The following is a 19,881-nucleotide window of genomic DNA, read 5'->3' as shown; positions in this document are numbered from 1 at the left end:
ATTTCAAGCTCTACAAATCAATAGTAGAACAATGGCGGCGCAAATTGCAAGTCTACAAACTGCACGTCAACACCAAGGACAGGTACGAGTGCACCTAGAGCAACCAACAACGAATTTGGCTGGAATCGCCAAAGTATATGGGGGTCAAGATGAGTATGAGGAAGAAACAGATGAACAGGATGCCCCAGATACACAAACTGATCAAACAAGCTCCAAAGACCAAGAAACAGAAGAAGATTCAGTCACGAGATTGGAAGAGTAGAGGCTGGCCGAGCAGATGGAGAAACAATCAGAAATGATATGGTACAAGGCGATGCAACTAGAAAAGGAGTTGATACAAGGGCTCTCCAGATCAGGGAAAGTAGCAGCAGAGCTACGGAGTGAATGGAATGCCCCTATGTTACCCTATGCTCTGTTGAAATACGAAACTCTAACACATCAAAGGCAGCTCGAAAACGAAGCACAAGTGCCAGTGTTTGAAGGAGAAGCACAGGATCGGGAACAACAAAATAGAATAGTAATCAGCTAGCCAAAGTGGAGGTGTCAATGGCTCTTGGATCATCCTAATAACCTGATCCACTTAGTCAACGCACCGCACGAGCTGAGGAATGACAGAACTTTTTGCCCAACTCCACAGGACATACACCTATAGCCAACATAAAGCACTATAGAGTAGAAATCCGACATGGCTAAATTATCCAGTATTGCCAGGGCCAGCAGAGGGAGAGAGAATATCCGGTTCTTACATGGTGAAAACCCTTCAGGGCGCCATCGCAGAATTCGGAGTCTCTCCCGACCTATCCTGCAAAATGCTATGTAAAATAGCTCGAACATTTTTGGCCTGTCTCACAGTCTTCTCAGAAATCTGGACATCAGAGTATATGAATACTGAAAGAAGCATCTCAGAGTTGTCATATGATCTAAGTGGGCCACCGACAGAACTAGTATTGTATGCCTACTTCAAACGGCTAATGTTTCTGACAAGCTACCATTAATAGCAAGCGAGTCTATGCGATATGATGCGTTTCTACATCAAATCAACCAAGAAAGACGACAACGACAATGAAGACAAAGACGATCATGTCGTGGTAGACATGAATTAGGAGTGGGGGAGTGTTGGAGCTCCATTGGTCCAACTGTTGTAATGAGCCCATCTTGTAAAGCATATCAAATTCCCATTTTATGTCAAAGACGTCTTATCATTTTGATCCATTCGTCTGGGTTATGTAAAGATTAATCAGCTAGTCAGGACTCAGATTTGTTCCCACTTTGTAATAATGAGTAAGAGAACCCCATGTACATTTTTGAGCTAAGGTGACTAAAGTATAAAAGTCACCTTAGAACCATTTTTGAATAACATTTGAATATTAATCCTATGTCGTACGAGTCTAAGAGAGAGAGAGAGAGAGAGAGAGAGAGAGAGAGAGAGAGAGAGAGAGAGAGAGAGAGAGAGAGAGAGAGAGAGAGAGAGAGAGAGAGAGAGAGAGAGAGAGAGTGTCTTATCCTCTTCGCTACGCGCTTCTCCCTCACCGGATTCACGACGTGACCACACCATCGCGGTAGTCTCCCCGAGAGCTACGCGCCCACGCTACGCATTCACCATTTCGAGTTGATCGCTATCGATCCTTCCTCGAGCTTGTTTTGCTTGTAAGTAGCACAAACAGTGTCTGTTTTCAATAATCAAGTGCTTTATGGAATGAGAAAGAGATTAACTACACATAGATACTCATAAACTTAAGTTTCGCCCACTTTTGGATTATGACCTGTTAGTCTATCGCAACTGTATTTGAGATAACTAGGGTTCAAATCTGGTGAGATTAGACTTATAGGTAAGTATATTCTAGTGAGAGGATGGTGCCTAGTAATTTTGATGCGATTCCGAGTTCATTGGACGTGTAAACTGTGTTGTGAGCATTTAGGGATAGAGTGGGCTGCATTCTACCAGGGTTAGTGATTGATGCATCATAAAAGTGCATATGTGTAGATTGGTCTTAGCCTGACAAGCTAACGAGATTGCCTACGTGCACCTACGGGTTAGTCGTGTCATCGGACGATAAGTATGTTGTCTGTGTCGTGCTTGTGAGTATGAACAGGGGAGTAGTTTTGCCCTAAAACACCATGGCAAACAAACAAGGAACTGCCAACCATGTTAACTACAATCATAAAGCAACACCGACCGCAGTGCCAAGATCAAGGTTAGCAACACACGATAAACAAGTATGGGTGCGGAAGGATAGAGGTGACATGGCAGACCTACGACAATACAACAGAAGAAGTCAACAGAAGCAGAAGCGTACAATTCAACCAAAAACCAAGGGGATAAAACAGATATGGATCCCAAAGAAAATGCTCAACAATAACTCAAATGTCACTAGCATTTGGATACCCAAACAAAAGCAACAGGAACTACCTTCAGTACAAGAAAGAAGGAAAGGAGGACAGCTGCATTTGAAAAAGGGCAACCGACTTATGTGGATGCCAATCCGTAACAAAACAGTGGTAACAACGGAAGTAGCAAAACATGTACAAAAACATGCAAAAACAAGCTACCAATGGAAAGCAAAGGAATTACGGTCCACGTCCATTCCCGTCAAGCCAATCCTTTCCATAGAAACAGCTACTACGGCTATATCAACAGTGGCGGCAAAGCAATTGCCGGTGGCAAAACAAACAATTAAACAGAGAGCAGTACAGTTAGAGTTGTTACTTGCAAAGAAAACAGGAAACCTCGACGGAAAATGCCAATAAGCATCTTGCTTATACCCTCCTCTAGCACTGCATTAATTTTCCCATGCATTGATTGAGGATGCATCAGGTAGGGCTACATTACACGGCCGAGCATTAGCACAACTTTTTTTCACCCATGCACGGCACATACTCCGAGGCGATACCTTGTCATTCGGGAGGACTCCGATTAGGAAGGGGGGAGGCATTATCAATGCTGACCCAATGAATGTGAAAAGAGCAAAAAAGGGCATGATTTTCGACTATTTTAAGGGTTGTTGTTTGATTGAGAAATTTTCTGGACCAACCCAAGTATATATGCCCTTATACAGCATGTATCTATAGGTATATGGGGCCAAACTCCAAATCAAGCCCCTAGGTGTGTGTATATAAGTAGAAATAGCCATTTTTTGGGCAAAATATTAGTAAAACGGAGCAATCCGGCCATAAAAATCGCATGTGAGTGTATATAATGTTTTGCGGTGATGATTGTGATTTATTATGATTTTTGGGTATTTTCTGGGTTTAATTTGCTATTTTCCTTTTAATTTTGCTAATTTTCAACAGATAAACTTCAAAAATACAAAAAGCATGTGAAAAACAGTGGAAATGAAAAACAAAAAAATATGGGGATGATCAGTAACTATAGGCCAACCTATGGTACGATGGAGGTGCAATTATGAGGATGTAGCCGGAAGCGTGTTTTGGCTTAATTTTGACCGTAACGTCAAATTTCTCGAAAACTGGGCAACCGGAGTCCAAATCAGGAACTTTTCAAGTCTAAACCGCATTTCGCAAGAAGATGGGAGCACATGTCAAATTTCATCAAAAGTGGTTCGGGGAACCCCAATATAAGAAAATTTCACTCCATTTAAAGCTCATTTCTACTATTCACAGTTGAAAGAGACCTCCAGCCACCTAGAGTGCTCCGACCTTCGACGGCTTTGTACGACGCGCACGGGATACTAGACAGTGCCAGATATGAGAGGTGAGCTCACTACCATGCACTCTTGGTGTTCATTGTTTACTTTGTCGCGAAAAACTCTCAGAAACAGCAATAGGGCCATGCGGGAAGAGAGAGAAAGTAGCCATAACTCGACAACCACTAACTTGGTAGCTACAAGACTTGTGAGGGGGTTAACCCTAGAGTAGAAGAACATGTCTATGACCCCAAATGCCAGATTAGGTCAGCTGGAAAAACCCTAATTTCTCAGACCTGCCATAACCCGATCCGGGAAAAAGTTGTCAGAACGGAGTGAAATCTCACAAGGAGATACCTTTTAGCATAGCCTAAGGGCATGTGAAGTTTCTCCAAATTCCGATCACAAAAAAATGGCCTTAATACAAGAAAAATCTTCGAGCTTGCAAAGTGTTATTTGGTTCATACGGGCAAACGAAGCGACCGAATGCCCCGAAACTTCACGAGCAGCATCGGCATACCACCAACCATCTGTGCTTAAAGCCAAAAGTGCAAAAAAAAGGCTATCTATCATTGCCAATCAAAAAGACGCTTTAAGAGTGACAAATCGCGAAAAAGGGTGTTGGAGAACCCAAATGCGGCAACAACCACACGAATATAAAGACTCACTGCCAATTTCACAAAGAGTTCATCACAAACTGATTCATATTACCATATACTCTACATACTCTAAGCATAGGACCTACCAAGTTTGACTGGGTTTGGAGCTAGTTGGAGCATCTAATGCCAAAAAAAAACGGAAGGTTTAGGCCTAAACTCAAACTATAGCCGAAACACTAACAAACTTGCTCCAAATCCAACCAAACTTGATCCAGACACTATACAAAGCATCAGCAGCAAAATACATTGAAAACAGAGAAAAAATCCACATGTAGACATTATACGCGTATAATGACTTCATCTTTTTCTGGAGGTCAAACTCATTATTTTTTGTTTTCATCTTATCCAATATCATGAATACATGCCAAATATCCAATTTGGACCAATTTGAACAAGTTTATGACTAGTGGGATCAAAAAGAGAGAGAGAGAGAAAAAAAAAAGGAATGCCAAAACCACAGATTGAACCCTAGCCTCAATGTCAAACCTCAAAAGTCAAATTTGGAATGATCAAAGTGCTAACCATGTAATGGGGACCTCACATATCAAATTCAGCTTCATTTTGACCATCTAGACATTATACGCGTATAAAGACTACAGAGGCAAAATTGAAGTTGTTGTCAACATTTTTCACATTCAGGGTTGTAACACAAATGTTATAGCTCAGAACCCAAGTTCTACCACATTCAAAAGCCTCATGACCTCTCAAACCCCAATCACAAGGATCAAAACACTAGATCTCAAATTCATGGTTTAAAGCAGCTGATGTCTCACCCAAATCAGGTTTTGGTGCAAAGGGAGTGTAAGCCTAGCTAAAGTCAAATCCATGGTATCAAATTAGATGAAATTTGATCACATAGACTTTATACGCGTATAATGTCTATCAAGCCAAATTTAACATCCAATCTCAAGCTTCACTTAACCAAAGCCTTTGCTCCTATCTCAGAGGAATTCCCACCAAGTTTCATCATCAGAAATCCTCTTAATGATTGTCATTCAACAGAAATCCCACAAAAAGCCTGAAATCAGAAAAATGGGTCAAAACTTGGTCAAATGACATCCAAATTGGAATCCAGGCCTATACATGTGACCTACCAGCCAAGGGCTATGCACACATTCAAAATCACCACCATCTGTTCACATAGACTTTATACGCGTATAAAGTCTCATTGCATTTTTCTGAGCATGATTTGCACTTTTTACAACATGCATAGCACCCCTAGGCCCTAAATAGCTTGTATTTCAATTTTGAAGCTATATGGATGCAAGAAGCTGATATTATGCCAGATTTTAATAGGCTCACTAACTTTGACATTCTGAGTATACCAGGATCAATGGAGTCAAGCCGATCACCGGCAAAAAAGAAAAGGATGTCCCTGAAGGACATCATTGCAAAGGCCGAGCCGTACACCATACCTCGGGAATCACTAAAGCCTAGAAAAGCATGGATAGATGACGGAACACTTGAGGATGAAGGGATCTCAATATACCAAGGCACTTTCAGAGATCCTCAAGGGAACACGGTGGATATACCTATGAACCCAAGAGAAATTATTGATTATGCAAACAAAGAAGCTCTGCTAACTCAACTGGAAAGGGCAGACTTGCACAATTTCTTCACTGCGGAGCCAGCAGGTGTGGATCCACAAAGAGTTTATGAGCTCACAAGCACAATTCAGAAGGATGGCAAGGCTGTGATCACCGACTTGGACAACCAAAAAGTCGAGGTGATGATTACACCACAGGTGATAGCAGATGCCCTAAGTATGGGCAATGAAGGGAATTCTGTCAGGGAAAGAAGAGAAACTTTAGAAGTTTATCACCAAAAGAAGAAGCCAAATCAGACCTGGGAAGACATGGTGGACCCAAGAGTAGCCACAATCTGCAAGCTGTACAATCAGTATTTCCATTTATGCAGCAAAAGACCTCAGACATGCCGCTGCCACGACAATGACATGGGCCATCCGAAGCAATGTGCCTAAAGCGGTAAACTATGCACAGTATTTGCATGAACAAATAGTGCAAATGGGGACAGAGAAGCCAAGATACATCAGCGGGGGAGAGGTCTTAACCAAGATAGCATACAAAGCCATTGGAGCCAGAGGAAAATGGCCTGCACCCCCATCCCAGAATGAGTGGCTGAGAGAGGAGGAAGATGTAGAGGAAGTACCACCTGTAGCATCACCCATTCAAATTGCGACCAGATTCCGAAGGAGATTAGAAACAGTATATGAGGAGAAAGCGGAACAACCTCCACGAAAGAAAGGCAAGGCAATTATGACCAAGCAACAAAAGCCCAAGGAGACCACTAGCCAGAAAGCGGCAAGAGTAGAATGGCTAATTGACCAATTTAGAGCCGAAAGAGCCTTGAAGGGAGATTTCGAAGAATATTGGGTGCCAGATTCAGCAAGAGTCGGGGGCAGCTCATCCCGACCATTCGAAGATCAATTTGATCATTATATTAAAGCATATGAAGGGACGGAAAAGAGTGATAGAGCAACAATCTCTAGAGCCTTTCACTTCAGATGATGTGGAGGACATAAAGAGAAATTGAAAGAAATACTTGCTAAAGCAAAAGATTCCCAAGAAGAAAAGAAGGAAAGTGGGAAAGCACCCTTTCCAAGGCCAGCGGAGCGAGATGGACTAACACTCTAGATGACAGAGGCCTCCAATGAGGTCCGAAGTGTCATATTTGAAAAAGAAAAGGTGTACGATGAGTTAGAAGCCGCCAGAGATGAGATCATGGAGCTGAAAGCCAGATTGGAACTACAAGACACAACAATCAAAAGGCTACGATCAACTCCAAGGGCAGCGAGAGGCCGATAGGCAAACATCAGTAGAGAAGTGCAGGCCCTTGAGGATCAAATCAAAGGACTACAGAATTCTCTTAAGTCTGAGCAAAGACAAAGGACTCTGTTAGCTAAAGATTTTGTAAGATAAGAAGAGAAGCTAAAAGCCAACAACGAGCAGTTAAGCCAACAACTCGCGGAGCTTCAAGAACTGCTAGTCGACAATGCAGCTAAAGCTACTCAAAGGGAATACCAGAAGGGGTGAAGGACCCTAAGCTATTGAGGAAGGATGCAGCAGAAAGAGGAACAGGAACAAGCTCTAACGGCTGAAGAAGAAGCCCAATTGCAGCATCTGATAGAACAAACTACAGCAGAAGATCACAAAGCCGCCATAGAATGGGAAAAAAGAATTATCCACTCATTGGGTGCTCAAGGGATCGCCACATCAGTTTTAAGATAAGAGTGGATGCAACCAACACTTCCATATCCTCTTTTAAAATACAAAGTCGAAGCAACCAAAAAGAGAATTCAAGCCGAAGGAACAATAGCAATATACGAAGGAGATCTACAAAGAAATGCAGATGTAAAGAGAATTGTAGATTCTCAACCCAAATGGAGAAAAGCCTGGCTTATCAAATATCCGACATATTTGAAGAATTTGGTGGAAGCACCTAAGGCTATAAGGGATGATTGTGCCTACTGCCCAGTGCCACATGTCAGACCATGGGCCAATCATCTCAGATTATTGAGAACACATGCAACATGGCTAAATTACCCATCATTGCCACCACCTAGTGCAGGAGAGAGAATAAGTGTAGCCTATATGGTGAAAACCCTAAAGGGAGACACCTTTGCGAAGATCGTCTACGATCTCTCTAAGCAGCCATCACTTGAAGTGTTGCATCTACTCTAGCAGAGAGTTATGTTTTTGCCGAGCTATCATATGCAAGCATTCGAAGAGGCATTTTATACAGGATTTTTTACTTATGACAGCAAGATCTTCGGCCCTACTATCACTCTGGGGAATGTAAGATATGAATCCTATCTCAAATTGATAAAGCCACCAGGCTTCCATTAGCAGCGAGCATAAGAAGAAGGCCCAGGCGGCAAGGCAAAGATCATGTCGGGGACGACCTAAACACGGAAGGGGGGAGTGTTGACCTGCAAATCAACCGCATTCGAAATCCCATTTTTCTTGTACTATTCACACTATGAGCTTAAATGTAATTAATTCTTCAGGCTCCAGATAATTTTCGGAACATCTGTCATTGTAATTGCTATTCCACAACACCCCTGATAGGAAGTAGAATTCATTTTTGATGAGATGACACCTCCAAGGATGAGGTATAAAAGCCAATATTTTGTAAACCTAAGGGGGCTTTTTATCATTTTTTGGGGCTTATCTGAACGTACAGAGACTGCGTACTGTGTGTGAGAGTGAGAGAGGTCTTCTTCCTTTCCCCTTGCATGCTGTGACTACTACATTGTGAAAGTGACTATGCCATCGTGTTAGCAACGGCGAGAGCTACGCTTCGACGCCAAGCTTGAGCGGTTTCAGTCTCTTTGCAAAGACCTCTTCCGTGAGCTTGTGAGTGAGTTTTCTCTCTATCCATGTGTTCGTTTTGTGATTGCTTTATGTCATTGCGTTCACGGTGAGTAGAACTACACTTTAGGACTAAACATTTTTAGATTCAAAGACCAGTAAATTTCGGCTGTCTTTATACGCGATTTCTGCACCATATGTTTACGGGTTGTGGATTAGGTTGGAAACTTCAAGGAAGTGTCCTTTAGGTGTGTAGAGGAGGATCCTTGAGTTTCATGGTGAATCGATAATGTTTGACCATGTTTTGGTGAACGGAAGTGTTGTAGGAAAGATTGCAGTTCAGTATGATTAGAGTGTTTTAGAATGATCTCCTTTGGTAGTGATTGTCTAGAGAAGGTCGAATAGTTGAGTGGAAACCAGCTATTTGTTTCCATGCGCCTGTGGATCAACTCCGTCCTAGGTTGACAACTTGTTGTTGGCTTGGTTCTCACTGTATTAGCGTCTGCGAGTAGTGTTTCTGCACGACAACAAATGTACGCATAGATCATCCATATATACTTCCAAGAAATTCCTAAGATATTCTTTAAAAGCATGGCTCATCAATCTTTGAGAGGTGGCAGGAGCATTAATTAACCCAAAAGGCATAACCCGATAGGCAAAAATATCCCATTTCGTTGCAATGGCAGTTTTATGCTCATCTTTTGGGTTAACCAAAAGTTGATTGTATCCCAAAAAGCCATCTAAAAAGCTGTAAGCTTCTTTACCTGCAACTGGTTCTCAAACATGTTCAGTGATTGGAAGAGGAAAGTTGTCTCTAATAGTAGCTGCATTCACTTTCTTGAGGTTGACACACATGCACTTGTAATTTTCCATTTTCTTGGTTACTACCACAATTGGAGACACCCAATCTGTGTGTTCAATTTCATAAATGAATTCAGTCTCCCTTAGCTTTTCAATATCTTCTTTGATCTTCCTAGCAAATGTTTCATTGTATATGTATGGTCTTTTTCAACTTGGTTTTGCATCATCTCTCATGGGTATGGTATGTTGATAGATTTCTGGATCAACACCCTTGAGATCCTTGTAAGACCAAGCAAAGATATCTCGGTATTCTTTCAGTAAGCTTAACAAAATCCCTTCTTCTTCTTCTGTAAGGTCATTTGCAATGTAGGATGGTCTAGGCTCTTCTCCTGGTTTGGCCAAATCTATCTTTTTGCGTTTTCAGGCCCTTCATAGGACTCGCCCTATTTTCGTAGTTCTCTAACAGGTTCTTCAACTATGATAGTGGTTTCCATTTTAGTTGTATATATCTCCTTTAGAGCTTCTTCAAGTCTTGATATTTCTTTTTTCGTTTGACTCGTGTCAAGGTTGAATCTTTGTCCTATTTTTTAGGTTTTGCTTGAGTTTCCTTTCTCGTTTTTCTCTACATTCTTGAGATTTTTGGATTTTTGTTTGAAGGATATCTACCTGTGATTTTGTCCTTGACACAATCATGTGCATCTATTTGCATCAAGAACTGTGTTCTATTGGAGACTGATGGCATAGGTCTAGCTTTCCAATTTCTACTGTCTCTTTTTCATCTATACCATTTCTGTCTTCTCGGTTTCTGGTTAGGAAAGGCAAAAAACTTTTCCTCCCCTCCTTTCATGAGTAGCTTAGCTCTCACATGTTCTTTTTTCGACCCCGGATCATCTCAGGTAGCTAAGTGTTCTTCTAACTCATTTGTTGCATCATAATAGAGGTCTGAAAAGACTTGTTGAGCTTTCATCAACAAGTCCTTGGGTTCCTGAATTTTGTGTTCAATGTGGAGATTTGAGATCATTTGTATGGAAATTATGTCATAGTCGTCCTCATTGCAAAATTAAGTAGGCATGGACGTATTTACACATACATCCATTGTTGCTAAGATTTGAGTCCATTCAAATGGCTCAAACAAATGCTCTGGAAAGCGTTCAAGTAAATATGCTTCGTCTGTGCAATCATTTTCTAAGATATATTCTTCTCGTTTTAAGCTCCCATTTTTTGAAGCTCCGCACATCCAAATAAAGTGTCTTTGTTCAACCAAGATGGAAGATTAGTTTCGGCCAAAGAGACTGAATCAAACTCTTGTATGGGCGTTTTCATGACATCTCTATAAGTGTGATCTTTTAGATTAGCCCTTGTTATTGATCCCACTTGCTTCAAGTACAAATAACTGTTTTTCTAGTCTTGGATGAGTTGTACTTGTCACATGAAAGGTCTTCCCAATATGATTTTGTAATCGAGTTTCTTTCCAAAGTCTACTATGGCAAAAGCGTGTTGATATTCAATCCCACATGAATTAACTATTACTTTTTCAAGCAGTCCTAAGGGTCTTTTGATATGTCCATCAACCAACAACAATTTCATTTGAGTTTGTCTAATGGATGGTTGTCCCCAAGATTCCCATACTGCTTTCATGGCAACCATTCATTTACACATTGGATTGCACATGCCAAATTTAGGCCAAAAATTTATGCAATTACTTCATGAATTTCACATTACAATATTCAAATTGCAAGCTTGATCAAGCATAAGTGAATGCATGCATGTTCAATTTTTGAAAATTTAACACTAATTTGATCCAATCAAGCAATGCACACACTCAAACATTAAGCACAAAAGTTCAAATTTGGCTCAATTGGCAATGCAATTAGGCCTATCCCTAATGATTGCACACACTTTTCATGCACATTTCACACAAAAAGAATTTTGGTGCCCCAAGTGACTATCAATCATTGAAAATCAAGTGGTCTTCAATTGGGCACACACACTCAAATTTTGCCCAATTTTTTCGCAATTAAGCTTACCCATTGATGGGATTAACCTAAAATTCACATCAATTACATGATTGCATACTCATATATCATCAATTCCATCAATTTCTATGCATGCACACACTCAAGATTAGGTGCACACACACTTGAATTTTATGGCAGTGTTTTCCTCTTTGGTGCATTACACACACAATGACTTTTTTGCACACACATGAACTCTTGTTTCAAATCAAACTTAGAAATTAACTTCAATTACTTGGACAAACATCATCAAATCAAACCAAAATTGAGTTATACACACTAAAAACCTATCATAAAAACTAATATCTAATTCTCCCAAATGATTTTCTCATGTTAAACTGATCATTTAATATGGGGAAGTACCAGGGGAGAGTAAAAGCTAGAATATTGGTAAGGCTGCCATACCGGTCTTTGTTAGGGATCCAAAGGAGGGAAAATAGAGATCCAAAGGGGGACGATCTGAAAAAGGGCAATGTGCTTCAATGGGGCTTAAACAAAGTAAGGTTCAACTCCATTAAGACTTCCATAGGCTAAAGTTCCTAAATTTAATTGTATTGTCAAATGACCAAAGTAGGGGAAAATTGGATGGTCATGGGAAGACTAAAAAGTCTTCACACATCCCTGGGAAGGTGGGGGCAAGCCCTAATACTTGGGAATGAGAGAGAGAGAAAAAAAAAACAACACACACACACACACACACTCCAAATGGAATACTGGACACATGTCAGGCTCCTAGGCCAGTTGCCCCCAATCTCCCCTCAAATCCTATTGGATGGCCAAGGTGGACCAATGAGAATTAGGCTAGAGTAAAATTAGTCTAATCAATTTAAAAATGCTTGATAAAATAACCAATAGATATTAAGCTCCCTAGAATACTATTGGACAGTCTACCAAGGGGTCCAATGGGCATCCAACAGCCCAGTCCAATGAGAGTTTAATTGAATTATTTACTTACCTAAAGCTCTCACAAATGGGGAAAGGGGGACACAAATCACAAGGCTATCAATTATGATTCTAATTTGTGATTGGCTAAGCTTTACAGGAGACAATGGGAGTCCACGACATGAGCAATTAGCAAGAGGGGTTGACCAAGAAGAGAGAGGGGGATGCATTTTAATTTAACACATCAATACACACACAACACACACACACACACACACACACACACACACAACTTGTGTGTGCAAGAAGAACTCCATCTCCTTCTCCAAGCATTGAGAAGTAGAGTCCTACACCAACAACTCTTGGCTATGGAATGCAAATCCAACCAAGAGCCAAGCTTCAAAGGCATGCTCATCTCCTCTACCATGCTAGCTACTAAGCTAAGCTATGCTATTAAAGTGATTATGTGAGGAGAATATTTCTTTCTCATAAGATACGTCTTCTTCCTCTTAATCTATCCTCATTCCCTGCTAGCTCTTACCATTTTTGAAGGTGTGTGAGGTATTGGAACTAAGGCTAGGGACAATAGGTGTTTTTTTCAAGCATAATTTGGTACATGAAGCTTCCATCTTCATTGCACCAACTAGTTTTGTTAAGGAACACAAAGATTGTATTGTACAAAAGTCTCCTTTGATGGGAGAAACTATAATACAAAGCCTTTATGGAGGGGGGACTGGCTCCATGTAGATCCGGTCATCAACTGTTGTCAATTGTTCTATTTCTCTCTCTTTTCAAGTATTGTCAATGCCAAATTAGCTAGGTGTAAATTGCTATGTTGCTTTCTCAAATTAAAGTACTCTCTCTATGCTCTTTAGGAACTTGTTCTTAATGAAACACTCACTATGCTATCAATTTCCTCTACACGCAAGTTACTAGTGCATGAAATGTTATATTGGTATTAGAGCTATTGGTTTTTCTTTTCTTGATCAAGAAGAGAGGTCCTCAAGCTTGCTACAAATGATTGGTGTTATTAATTCTCAAAGAGTAAGTAGAATAGGGATTTTTTAATCCTTGAAGCACGCCTGCTTTATGCAATTAATAGGGATACCGTTGAGAGCTATGGTCTTAATAATGGAGTCCTATGGGGATTGCCTATAGCTTAACCATTATTGAGCTATTGGAAGCTTGACAGGAACCGGTGCTGTCTTGGCTCTGTTGAACCCTCTCTGATATTCCTTGTAATAAATAATATTCAAGCCACAGGTATAGATGCTTGAGTTCTTATCTTTGAAGGTAATGAGGAGTACAAACTAGGGCTTGAAGTGCCAAAGTACAAGTAAAAATTTACACCTAAAATTTGCTAGTATGGATGACAAGGGAAAAGAGATTGAAATGAATGTTGATAGCTTTGATTTTGCTAATGAAAGACAAACTAATGATGCCCCTATGCTTGTAAACTATCTTATTTCTAGGCTTCAACGAGTTAATTTTATTTGCGAGTTAATCAATTCGTGTTTTTTTGGCTAAAGGTGATGCTTTTTCGAGTTTATATTAGTGGATTTCTCTCATATGTACGCTCTCTAAGGTGGCGTTGAGGTAGGTGAAATAAGTACCAAGGAAAGGAGAGAGAAGAAGGATTAGACGGAGAGAGAAAAACATACTTGTGAAATAGAGATAGGATAGGGGTGTAAGAGTACCGACAATGAAAGAGAGAGAGAGAGAGAGAGAGAGGGCAGGGCTTGAGAAAAGATAGGTTCGCTTTATGCAAAGCCTGTTGAAATAAAAAATGGCTGGCTCAAGTTTGGGCAAGAAGGTTCTCAAGCCGGTTCAAATTATGGAATTTTTAGCTATAATATGATATTTTTAGTGTGATTATCCCTCTCAAATTTAGAGTTAGCGTGTTCATATGCGTGTGAAAAGGTTCCAAAGCAGGTCCACAAAAAATGTTTCTCGAGCCTTGAGAGAAGGTATGTGAGGGAAAAGATAGGTTTGCTTTATCCAAAGCCTCTTCAAAATGAAAAATGGCCGACCCAAGTTTGAGCAAGAAGGTTCTTAGGCCGGTTCAAATTATGGAACTTTTAGTTATAATATTATATTTTTAGAGTGATTATCCCTCTCAAATTTAGAGTTATCCTGTTAATATGCGTGTGAAAAGATTGCAAAGCCGGGTCCACAAATAACGTTTCCCGAGCCCTGAGAGAGGGTGTGTGAGGGATAGAGAGAGAGAGAGAGAGCACTCAGAGTGTGCAATAATATATGCCTGATTTGTGCACAATGATAGAGGCATAATATTCATAGCGCACAAATCAAACATATATTATTGCACACTCCACTAAAGTAGTTAGTGGTGGTAACTCATCGCACTAGTAGATGCTTTTCAAGACACATGGAACAAACACATGCCTGTGAGACCTTGCGCCACTTATCCATCACTATCAAATGATTTTTGAAACCATGCTGCTTCAGCCTATATAAATGATATAGAGGCAAGCAGCATATGCAACACAAGTGACTCATAGGTGCCAATCAAGAGAGATTTTTTTAATTTCCCTGTACTTATTACAATGCCCGTAGGATATGCAGCTACTGGTAATGAGGTCGTTGGTAAAATCCATGATGAGCTTCACAAACTCCCCCCCAACGCACCCCTTGAAGAAAAGAAGATGTTTATGTAGAGGGAGCGTGACACAAACAAGGCGATCTAGATGTTCAACCACCTTAATCGTGCTTGCAACACTGGAGACCATGAACTCAATGAAGGCTATGAGACAATGCGAGAAGCTCTACACAAGTGGGAGACAAGGGGATACATAGACAACACTCGGAGGGCCGCTTTGTAGGCGAAGATTGACCATTTTCTTGTTTGCAAACACACAATCAACCTGGTGGACATCTCTGGCTCTAATGTGGTAGAAGATTGAGGCGAGATTTTAATAATTATGCACTAATTAATATATTTAAATAACTATGCACTAGCACATAATAAATTGTACTAGTTTGATGCAAGTTGTACTCTGTGTGTGTGCAAGTTTGATTCCCTGCCTAATATTGTAAACAACTTATTTTAATTATATGATGCTTATTTTGATTATATGATGGTGTTCTTTAAATTTTAATGATAGATATGACTAATGTTGAGTACGCTCTTATATATAGGGGGACATGAGATCATGTGCACAACTTTTTTAGATGGAGGAGATTGCATGAGTTCATAAAGATTGTATCTATTAGGACACTTAATATTATTGAAGTAGGTGTGAGACTTTTATTTGGCGTGGTCTACTAACACAAGATCTTTCATAGCTTAGGGTATTGTTGATATCTTCTAGCTAAACTGGACCGCGAAATGTAGCTACAAGATTTTTGAAATCCATGACGTACATAAACACACACATATAAATAAATAAATATATTATATAAATGAGTATGTGCATGAAGGGGCCAGCCGAGGGTGGAGACGCAGGCGTAACCCCTTATATGGTGAGGTTCATGGCGAGCTCAAGATACCGACAGAGGGCGTGGGATCGGTGGCTTGTTTAAGGAGGAGGTTGAAGTTGGAGACCGTGTGCACGGCGGTTTGTGGGGAAGAGGGGGAGCTCTGACCTGTGTCAACTGCCAAGAGGTTGGGCTTGATGTGTTCGTGCCGTCGAGCCAAGGAGATCTCGTCAAAGAAGCGCAACCCGACGAGCTACCTGTGGAATTCCCTAACCTGCACAGTTGTCCATTGGAGCCTCCGCCGCTGCAAGGTCAAGCCTTTCATATTGGTGGCCGCTCGAAGGTCAATTGTGACCTTAAATTTAAGGGAGTGTGCCCACCCCCGGCACACCCCCCTCCTTTGATGCATGTGCTTCACAGCAGTCCAAGAAACTCCTCGATGCCAACAATACTTCTGTAGATCTCTGATGCAACGAATATTACTAAAATTTTCATAACGAATTGTTATGCAAACCTTTGCTACGATGATTTTCATGCATTACTCCCCACTCCACATGGGTTATTCACTTTCTTGACAACCATGGCTGGATTCTGAGAATTGCAATAGTAGCGGTGACAGTAATGCATGCAAGGCATGGTGTGGACAGATAATCATGAGGATCGACAAGGTGCTGAAAGCTGAAGCAAAGATTCCATGGGGCAAGTGCATATGATTGCGATAAAAGCTGTCGGTTGGGGCCCTAAGATTGGCCACAACACATCGGTTTTTGCTTGCTTTTGGAGCATGCAATCAAGCATTGACTACCAAAGGACAAAAGGACAACCTTAGTTGATCAACAAGGTCGCGGGTACGCAACTTATTAAACGCTAACTTGATTTTGAGTTTATTTTGCAAAATCCTTTTATGAAATGAAGAAGATAGTACAACTATCTTTCCTACGTCTCTCAACATTGTTTATAATTGGGACAAAGGAGCAAGGCTCTATACAAATACTCTCATGGGGGTTTGTGTAACCCAACTAGAGCATTGACGTTTTCACAAGCTTCCAATTCAATTGCGAATTGGGCAAGGCCCTCCACAACAGAAAGTAGATCATCCATTGCACCAAGCAACAGTGTCTGGAAAATCATTTCTCGGTTTTCTTTTTGCTTGCAACTCGTTCGATTTTTGGGTACGCAAGATTTGTCGGCAGGTGTACTTAATGAGGTACGCAGTTGAATTTTGTTTATTGAGCATCTGCTTGATAGCTATGATATGCAACAGACGTGCATACACTTTAGGCACGCAAAGCATAAGCATGGCTTGTGAAAATTACTGTAAGCACCACAAATTTGATTGGTTTAAAGATTGGAATCAAGCATGCCTTGAGTACCAATTGCCTTGCTCCGTAGCATGGCTTCTCAGCGGTTTAATTTTGATGCAAAAGCATAGCAAATTGGCACTGTTTTGGAATCTCAAGGAGATTGGCACATTCTATTGCTTGACTTGATGAAGGGGAAAAGTTGCTCAGCATCGCTGACTCCTTCTCACTGTTTCTAGAAGCTGACAGAGGATGCTTGCCTCACATTACTGGCTACTTCAATGGAAATTGCTCGACAAGGTCGAATCTATTTGTCATGATATTAGTATGTCAATAGCCGCATCAGTTGGCTATCAACAAGGCTTCAATTTATGCTTCTTGCATTGAGACTCCCCACGTTTGGCATATGCTATAAGCATACAAACTTGGCAATGGTTTGGCAAAATGCATGCAGGTTCTTTCATTACGTACAAGACAGGCGTATATGATACAAGAGGGCGTATGCATACACGACAACTCTCTTGCAACAACTCTCTCAAAAAGCAGATGGCTATGAGCCGGTTTGGAGTGAGTTTTTCCTTACACATTTCATGACAACTGGTTGCAGACGAAAACCCAGGTTAGACAATTCTAAGTTTTTCCATGTTTACACTTTACTTGTGGCAACTATTTTTGTTGTGCAAAGCAAAGTGCTTTTGCAGTTTTACACAAAGCAAGGCTTCTCCCTTGTGCCAAAATACTGCCCATTGACTTGGAATCATGGGCTTTGGCACACACGTATGGGGAATCAAGGGCATTGACACCTCATAGCATCCCTACCAATCTAGATTGTGCAAGGCACTTATGGTTTAGGTTGTTACGTTTGAGGCCATCATTGTAACCAAGGGCTTACAATTTTGCATGCAGGCTGCATGCTAGCTAGGTGGATTCGATTCTATCGCCTCATAAATTATGCTTCCGCTATCACACTTGCAACTCTATCAGAGACAAGCTACATCATGGATTTTTTCACATGATTTTCATTTAGGTTTCTTTGGTTGTTGTTAATGCCCTTGTTTTCAACACCACTAAACGTAACCTAAATCTAGACATAATTTACTGGCAAAGTGCCATATTTAAGTCCTTTACGTACAGTCACGATCCCATACACGGTAAGTGGGTCAAGATGTGACTTGTGTGTTCTATTACCTCTCTTGATGAGAGTGTTACACAGGCAGATTGTTGCATGCTTATAGGATAAGTTACACGCTAGCACTACAAGAGGCTCTTCATATTAGCGACGCTCACACAGCGACGCTCAAAAAAAAATTTCCCGGCGTGGCTATGAGCGTCGCAAATTTCTTTGTAAATTTGCGACGCTCATAGCGACGCTTATAGCGACGCTCATAGCGACGCCGACTGGGGTAAAAAAATAACCGAGCGCGCCCAAAAACTCAGATCTCAGATGTGAGTTTTTCGGCGCCCTCAAGCAAGGAGCAGGTAACGCTCTCCCTCACTCTCTCTCTCTCTCTCTCTCTCTTTTTCTTCTCCACACACACACACACACACACACAAGGAGAGGAAGGAGAGCCAGGTATGCTCCTTCCCTCTCCTCATTCTCATGTTCCCTTCCCCTCTTTCTCTCTCCCTCTCTCTCTCTCTCACACACACACATACACACACACACATAGTGTTTTTGAGAGAGAGAGAGAGAGAGAGAGAGAGGGAGTACAAACAAAAACAAAAACGCACACACACATACATAAACAAAGAATGCACACACACATTGAGAGAGAAAAAGAGAGAGAGAGCATGCATAAACAAAAAACGCACGCATTGAGAGAGGAAAAGAGAGAGAGAACATGCATAAACAAAAAACGCACACATTGAGAGAGGAAAAGAGAGAGAAAACATGCATACGATCCAAAAAAACGCACACACATTGAGAGAGAAAGAGAGAGAAACTAATTTAACGTCGTAGGAAACTAATTAAAATTAAAAGACCTAAAGATCTAGCCGACGAGGAGTTGAACTCAAGACCTATTATTCAAGAGGGAAATGGCATAATCAATCTATCATACTTGGCATGGGTGATAGAAAGGTTATACCATTTATCTCTTTTTATTGGCACACACATCCACACACGCGTACACACACAAGAAGAAGAGAGTTATAACATCGTAGGAAACTATCTTAAAAGACGTTAAAGATTAGGTTATATGTAGACTTACATTAAATTAGATTTAGGTTTATTTTAAACTAGATTTACGTTTATTTAAGCTAGATTTAGATTTACGTTATATTAGATTAGATTTAGGTCTCCATAGACTGCGATGCTTGCATGAAGCGGGTGAAGAAAGCCCTCAATGGAATATAGGGTATTGCTGCCTTCACTCATGGTGGGCTCCGTCGATCCAAAAGTACTGGTGAAATGTCTTCAGAAGATAGGGAAGAAGGTGGATCTTCAGGGCGGCAAGAGTGACTACATCCCCGACACAATGACCATCTAGACAACCTCTAGTCATTAGACTTACGTTAAATTAGATTTAGCTTTATTTTTAGTTAGATTTACGTTTATTTAGATTTACGCTTATTTACGTTAGATCGAGTCCATGCAAGAATTACTTACGGTTTAGGGTTTAGAGTTAGACGAACAGTGAAAAGATCTACTGTGAAAAGATGTTAAGATGAAGTGAAGTGCTACAGCTAGAGAAGAGGCAAAGGGGTTTTTTCCACTATATGCGGTATCATGTAGACGTGGGTGTGTAGATTTCTTGTACCCACAAATATAGGTATTGACCAATAAAGACGAGATTATAACCCGGTGGTTCTGA

Source organism: Adiantum capillus-veneris, chromosome 7 (assembly GCF_014529385.1).
Source record: "Adiantum capillus-veneris isolate H3 chromosome 7, ASM1452938v2, whole genome shotgun sequence".
NCBI classification, from domain to species: domain Eukaryota; kingdom Viridiplantae; phylum Streptophyta; class Polypodiopsida; order Polypodiales; family Pteridaceae; genus Adiantum; species Adiantum capillus-veneris.
Note: the sequence above shows the minus strand (reverse complement) of the source record.